Raw genomic sequence first — 6,304 nt, 5'->3', positions numbered from 1 at the left:
TGCCTTTTAAAAGTCACATGGCCACTCAGACTAGAGTATAAAGTTGCAGTCCCAAAGTCCAGGGCTCTTTCTATGACACCCTGCTTAGTGTAAAATCTATTTCCACATTTGGTTAAAGAGATCAAATCACAGAATGTCTTGGGATGAAGAGAGAACACTATATAATTCATTCATTAATTTACCAAACAATTATGGGACATTAATATATGAGTACCCAACAAAAATTCTTTTCCTTCACCTCTTTCTGGGGTTCTAGAAGACTATACCATCAGAATGCTAGCTGTGATAGATCCTATCGACTAGGAAAGTCTTTGAGCATGAACCTGATCAAATCAGTGACATGAGGACCATCCTACCAAATTCAGAGGGACCCATAATCAAAAGCTTGGCTTTGGGACCACAGAAACCAGAGGAAAAGAAACAAAAAGCAATCTATCCATCAGCCTTGTTCAATTTTAATTGTGTTTACCAACTCTAATCTGCTTTGTTAAATTTTATTTGAAAAATGATTAAATTGAATTGAGCCAAATAACCATTAAACAAAAGCTAATTTGCAAATAATTCTTTTTTAGTAAAAAATTACTTATTCCCTTTTTTTTATTTAATAGCCTTTTATTTACAGGTTATATTTATGGGTAACTTTACAGCATTAACAATTGCCAAACCTCTTGTTCCAATTTTTCACCTCTTACCCCTCACAAACTCCCCCAAATGGCAGGATGACCAGTAGATGTTAAATATATTAAAATAATTATTCCCTTTTTAACTGGACATTTTGATATAGTATGGTAGAGGTGGTAGAAGTGACTGGTAAAAAAAAAATACCACAAACTAATCCAAGAAACTAACGTTTAAATAGTATTTTAATTAAAAGAAAGCTATGCACAGACTCTTAAAAATTTTCCTAGCTGCGTGGCAGGGTGTATACAAGGGACTATTTTGTGAAATAGTGAATTCCTAACCACTATAGGAGAAGATATGAAATACCCGTATGTCAAAGATATTTAAAAAGTCATTTTTATTTCAAGTTAGTTGAGATTATCAATAAGGTTCCAATTAATTTCAACATGCTATGATTCTCCACACATTATGAGAACTTATCTCTACTCACCACAGCAGAAAGAATTGGGCTAAATATGTTTTTGAAGCCTGTGAAGGTCAGGAACATTTGGCTATGTTTTCTCACATAGAAGCTTAACTAAATTTCCATGTTATTTAAATGTTTGCTATGTCTAGAACTACTTCAAGGGCAAACAATCAAGAAAATCTAAGTGCAAAAGACATTTAGATAAAATATTCTACAACCCTAAGAGTAGCATGAGGTTGATTTAATAAAGTGCCCTTCCTGTAGAAAATGCTTTGCTTCATCTGAAAAAAAAAAATAACACTACCTAATGCTGACATATATTTCAAAAAACATTTAGATACATTTAGAGTCTTCTAGCAAAAAGAGAATTAACCAAAACAGTTTAGGTATAAAGCCAAAATCAATTTAGGGATATTTTATATAACCCTCTACTTTGAGTGTTATTAGGCAAGACAAATTTCTTGGAAAACTGGCTTTAAACTATTTTCTATAAACTGCAGAACAGAAAGAGATTTCAACTTTGATTATCTATACTTGGGGTATTCATAAATGGACAAAGAAGACCAGTAGGAGAGATGGGTTCTTAGTATTTTCTCATCTACAAGACAAGACAACACCAATGAGCAGAAGCTCTATACTTTCTTCAGAAGAAATGGGGAAACCTTAGACATCTTCATTCTTGAGCCAATTTAGGACTTACACTCGAGTAATCTTGAGGAAGAGACCAGAAATGGACAGAAAATTTGGCTTTCAATTACAAGACTCAAGAGAATGGTTAAAATGAAAGAGAAGGCTTAAGTGCTTCAGTGAGATTAAATTGTTTCCATTCCTACATGGGAAGATGATACACTTAATTCCAAAAACTGTGGTCGTTATTAGGGCAGTTGGAGGAAAAGTACATAGAAGGCACAGGGATACATACACCAACATGGCGTGAGCCAGATATTAAGACAGCAAGGGCACGAGTGCTACTCTTGGCCCTCTCCCAAGTGTTCTATGGGCCAGAAGGACTCCCATCTTGTTCCTGAATCTGATCCAAAGCAGCCTTGGGATGAAGAAATCAAAGATGCTCTCCTGATGCTGCCAGAGGCGGTGTTTCAATTACCCTGTCCCGGGTGGCGCTCCTCGAGAAGATGCTCTTGGTACCACTCAGGCAGAGCCAAATCTGATTCAGTTGCATTGTCCACCATACTGACTGACTCTGGGCTCTGCTCACCCAGGAGCCGGAGCCCGAGAAAGACGACTCTGGGGCAAGGAACAAACAGGGCCAAGGCTTCTCTTGTTGGCTCCCGGGGACTTTCCAAGTGGGAGTTTTCCGGGTTGCACCAAACAGATCCAAGGGGAAGAAAACTTCTGAAGGCAAACCAGGACTGTGGCGGGGGGAGGCAGGGCCCGACAGCTGCAGCTGGGAGAGGACCCCACAGCTTCCTCTCCATCACCCTGCCAGGGAGCCAGTCAGCCAGCCCGTGCTCCTCGGCAGGCCCCGTCACTTGGAGATAGGATGCGGCTGATGGGGCACAGCCAAGGCCAACGGGGGCACCTCTGACCAACTGCAGCAAGCTGACAGTGCTGGGCATTGCGCTCAGTAGAGGCCGGCTCCTTGGCAGATTTGTGGATGATCGGAGATCATAGGCTTAACATCCAGTTAAGACACATTCCCCAAAGGGAAACTAATAAAGGGTTGGGATCTGGCTCTTTGTTTCTCTCTCCCTCTCAAAAATTATAATTATCAGGCCGGCTATAGGTGGTAGGATAACAAGTAGCTAAGCTCTGTCAAGTTTAGCACAGGCTTGTTTATTTTTTCCCCTTTACCTCCCATTGAACTTTCTTCTTTCTATACCTTGAGGCTGTTGAGGGTGACCTAGACTACAAAAACCGGGTTTCTTCTCATTAGAAAGTAGCCAAAGGCTCTTTAAACCTAATAAAGAGGGAGAAAGATCTGAGATAAAAATGAGATAGCCCTTCCAGGTGGAGCTTGGGCCTTCCAGGGTTTGTGTTAATAATTAGAGCTTTGGTATCCAGAACGGAGGACCCAGGAAACAAGGGGTTTTTATGATGTATTTACAAGCTTTTCAAAATGTGCCATACAATAAAACTGATTTTGAACTTTCCCCTTTCCTCAATCTCTCCATCCCCCAATAAACACAGACATTTCCCCTGCAGGAAATTATTCAGAAGGCAAAAATAAACACTTTCCCTCTGGAAGCAGACTCTGTTTTATAGCAGAAATAAATGAAATTTTAAAATGTAGCACAATCGACTTCAGATGGAAATAGCTGATAATCAGAAATGCAGAGTTCAGATTTTTCCCCGGTTTTTTTTGATCAGTAAGATAATTTCCAAAGCTCAGGTCATTATAAATCTTAGTCTTTCTGCTCCTCCTCCTGGGCCTTTTTTCCATTTTCCTTTTCCTCCAAGTCTAGTTCCCTACCACCAGTCCACTTAGGGCTGGCTCCCCTTTCATTTACATTTACATTTAAATTTACATTTACATTGAGTTTTCTTCCTTCCTAAAATCACTCTCCCAAGTCTATTAGGGATGTTCAGGGCAACAAGATACATCACTAACCAAAAGAGTATGTTGTTATCCAAGGATATAGCACTCTCCTGGAAGCCACTATGGCAGAAAGACCTTAGAAATCATCTGAAAGTCCAACCCCCTCATTTTGTAAGAGAAGGACAACATAGAAGCAATTGCTTTCACTGTGAGTCGATCCAGGACCCATCCCTAGTGGGACTTACTCTGGGTCCCTTTGTTGGCCAGAAACCAGGAGCAGCCTCCTCTCCAAGATTAGATTATAGATATAAATATCAATATAAATATATATGTATGTGTATATATGTGTGTGTCTATACATATATATGTATATGTATACATATAAGTGTATATATACTTATATGTATAGACACACATATATTTCACTTGGTATAAAAAGCTACTGTCTGTCTCATTTCTTACCTAGCTTTAATCCCAGATCGGGCATTTCCTCAGTTAAGCAGACGAGTTAAAGACCTTAGTTTAAAAAGGCCGTGGTCTCCCACTACAGCCATGTCCGGTCATCCTGAACACCCGACCTAGATGGGACGGACGAGAGGAGAGAGTGAGGCTGGTGACCTTGCACAGCCCTCCTTGCCTCACTTTAATCCAATTCATTTACATGTCATGGCCTCATTTCCCTGATGTTCAAGAACAAGGACAAAGAACAGTGTAAGAAAGGTACCGTGAGAGAGCAAAAACATGGTGAGTGCTCAGTGTCATCCAACTAGTAATTAATTGATTCAGGATTTGAATGTATAAGTTCTCTGACTCTACAATTATTATGATAGTGATAATAATAATAAATAGTCCTTGAAAATAGCTCTTAAGAATTATAGAGTTGTTGATCTTTACAATATTGTTGTTATTGTATAAATTGAATTAGTTCTATTCATCACCCTCTGCATGAGGTCATGTAAACCTTCACAAATTTTCTCATTCCCAACAGCAAAATAGTGTTATATTACATCCACAAACCATAATCAGCCATCCCCCTGCTGCTGGGCATTCCCATTCATTCCCAGTTGTTTGACACTAGACAAATACGATGGCCAACCACGATTCTGGAGCACTACCTACCTCCTAACATAGAGGTGATGAACTCAGACATATGTTATTGGATTTGCTTAACGCGGGGGGTTGTTTTCCTTGTTTTTACACATTTCTTACAAGGTGGTCATTTTTCCCCCATGCAAGGAGAAAGAGGGAGGAAAAAAATAAATGTTTATTAATTGAAAAGATATTTAAGAGGAAAAAGAGAAAAAATAACCAGCCAATCGTGATAGATTATCATATGCCTCTGTAAATGTCATTGTAGAGGGCTCAGAAACAGTCACAGAAACACTAATCAATTTGTTGTGCAAATGGCAAATCCTCACAGACTAGTGCTAGAAGGAATTTCAGAAGTTATCTAGTTCCATCGGCTCATTTTACAGTTAAGAAAACAGAGACCCACAGCAGTGAAGTGACTTACCGCAAAGTCACACATCAGGAGAAAATGGCCATAGCAAGAATCAAACCTGTGCTTCAAATGCAGCCCTCCTTTCTCTGGATCACAATGGTTCTTCCTCAGGCAAAGCGTGCACAGTCCGTCCAATGTGATTTCAGGGACATTCCTGGATAAAAAAAAGCACCATGTGACCATCCAGCTTTCTGATACTGGAAAATCCCACCTCAGCCATTCTCTCTGTACCTTACAGCTCTGTAACCTGCTCAGATACTAAGACGTCGGGAAGACCCCAAGTTTGAGCTTTTTCTGTATAAATGAAGTGGCTCTATTAGAGTGGAAAGGAAAATGGCACAGGAGATAGGAACCCCCAGCTCTTTCTCTCCCATCTTTCTAAGAGCATATTGGAAGGGTGTTTCACCTCCCCAGCTCTCAAGTTCCTTAGCTATGAAAGGAGTGGGAATTATAAGTTAGGTCTCTTCCAGTATTAACACTGTGTTCCCTGATTCTTATTCATCAGATTATATTATTCTTCCCTCAAGGGTATTTATGACGATGAAATGGGGTGTTCAGGGTGTGAGGAAATTGGGGAGAAGGGGGTGCAAAGGATGAAGACCTGCCCCCTAAGCAGTAAATCTGAGGCCAGGTATGCCACATTGGGAAACTCTGAAATTTCCTCTAGTTCTGGTTCTGCCGATCTGTGCCCTGAGCAAACCTTCCCATTGCAGTCACACCATCTGTTTCTTCCATTTAATCTTTGGCTAGGCTCATATCTGTGAATGATGAAGCTTGCAGAAGCCATTTCCGAACCACCAGGGACAGGAACACAGCAAACAGGGCCCTACGTAAAAATTAAAAAGGTTTGTTTAAAAAACAAACAAACAATCCCTTAGAGGTGAATCACATAAAAGGAAAATCATTTCTGAGGCTGAAAATTGTAGGCTTATTGAAGGAGTTTCAATAAAATGCTCACACACTTTAGTAACAAATATATTTCCAATGAAGATGCAAATTTTCTATAATAAAACTGAATAGTTGGGCTTGAGGGAGAGGTAAAAGCCTTGGATTTGGAGGCGGGGGATAGAGATGTTAATACCATCTTTGCTATTTATTGGATATGTGACCTTCGGCACGTCATAGTCTTTCCCCAAGTCTCAATTTCATCATCTATAAAATGATGGGGTTGGAATAGAGAATCTCTATGCTCCTTCCCAGTTCTAAATATATACTCATG

General features: G+C 39.8%; 1 long non-coding RNA gene across 1 annotated transcript; it reads right to left on the bottom strand.

Moving 5' to 3' along the window:
• Window positions 1-4,046: 4,046 nt before the first annotated feature.
• Window positions 4,047-5,907, bottom strand: LOC116419998. The gene is made up of 3 exons (XR_004230325.1): window positions 5,786-5,907; window positions 5,144-5,239; window positions 4,047-4,162 (listed from the first exon to the last, which is right to left on the bottom strand). It is a non-coding gene; the product is annotated as an uncharacterized LOC116419998 (long non-coding RNA).
• Window positions 5,908-6,304: the final 397 nt, after the last annotated feature.

This window comes from Sarcophilus harrisii, chromosome 6, assembly GCF_902635505.1.
Source record: "Sarcophilus harrisii chromosome 6, mSarHar1.11, whole genome shotgun sequence".
Lineage (NCBI taxonomy): Eukaryota > Metazoa > Chordata > Mammalia > Dasyuromorphia > Dasyuridae > Sarcophilus > Sarcophilus harrisii.
This window is presented reverse-complemented; position numbering and strand designations above follow the sequence as displayed.